This window comes from Tupaia chinensis, unplaced genomic scaffold (assembly GCF_000334495.1).
Source record: "Tupaia chinensis unplaced genomic scaffold, TupChi_1.0 Scaffold144106_1, whole genome shotgun sequence".
Classification (NCBI taxonomy): domain Eukaryota; kingdom Metazoa; phylum Chordata; class Mammalia; order Scandentia; family Tupaiidae; genus Tupaia; species Tupaia belangeri.
The window spans coordinates 33472-35052 of record NW_006203960.1 but is presented as its reverse complement, the minus strand read 5'-3'; positions in this window follow the sequence as shown (position 1 = coordinate 35052).

Below are 1581 nucleotides of genomic sequence, written 5' to 3'. Positions count from 1 at the left end.
AATAAGAAGCAATTTAAAAATTCTCATTAAATAGAAGAAAAGAGGGCAGCAGAACATCTTAGCAGTGCATAACCTCTCCCCAAAGCTGGTAAAATTTATTTGGGGGAATATCTTAATTGTACTTAATATTCAGAGGAAAATGAATATGATCAGTGCCATGATCAGTACACTGCATTTGTGAAAGAGTAGAAAACTTAGGGATTTTCTGAGTGCTTAGTGATCTAAAGTGAGAAGATGGAAATAGAAGACATGCACAGCAGTACTGAGGGAGATGGGACCCACTAGGTAAGGGCTGCTGGTACATAATAGTGTCTAAGAGTTCGCTAAATAGAAATAATACTTATTTGGTTATTGCAGGAAATGCCTCATGGAAGTGATGATGTTGCTATGGATACAGAAAGACAGGTTTCACTTCTCCTTGTTGGAGACCAAATGTAATGTATAGCACATTATTGATTTGTATTTATCAGCACTATTCTAATTCATCAAATTCTATTTTTATGTGTATCTTATGTTACTTAAAGTCAGGGTGTAAGATACTTGAGAATATGCATAGCAAATTAAGAAAAGTAAACATTAATTTAAAAAGTTGCCATATAAATGGGACACAGTACATAAAACAATGTTTAATATTTAAAATATGCAAATAAATATTCCATTTTTATATTAAATTATCTTACTTAAAGTACTGTTAACTACTTTTATGTGATATGTGTTATTCTTCTGTTCATGAAAATGTTATCACCCTCAGCATACAGTATTATTCTCTTAAATTTTAGTTTTCTCTATATTTTAGAAACTACTACATGTAAAAGAGTCTTCAAAAAGTTTATGAAAAATGCATATTATGAAAAACTGCATCGATTTCAATGTTTTGCATCAAATAAACCATGAATTTTCATAGACCCTTATAGATATTAAATCAGTATTTGCATTAAAGTATCATTCTTAAATTAATAAGACTCCTTCTGATGTATATTGAAGTTGTTTCCTGTCTTTTGCTACCATGGAAAGGACTGTAAAGATTGTCTTTATGCCTGCGAGTGGGAGTAACTATAGGAAATGGATAAAATGGGTTAATTTCTACAAGCAGATGTCATGTTCCAGGTGTTAAAATCACTGCATTAGCCATTGCATCTGTTTACACTCCCACCAAAAATGTGTAGGTTTTCTTACACTTTTGTAATCCTTATTTATAAAAAGACATTTATTATGGCAGTAAGAGGAGTGATGAATAAGACACTAGATTCCACTTGACTAGCACTGTGTTTGGACTCTTGGACTTGGCTTGCAAAACATGCCAGGTGTGTGTGTGTGTGTGTGTGTGTGTGTGTGTATGTGCATGCTCCAAATTTTTAGGGGAGAATAGAGAAGGGATTGCAGTATGACCATTCTACCAGTGGGTGATTTTTCAATTTCTGTCTCTGGTTCTCTTTGGCTAGTGCACATATCCTGTGGCAAAATATCTAAAAAAGAAAAAGAAAAAGACGTTTATCAGAAACATTATTCTAGGCCTGAGCACACAACTTCCCCCAGAAACAACCAGTGTCGCCTACCACCCGCCACCGCCCGACCCCCGCC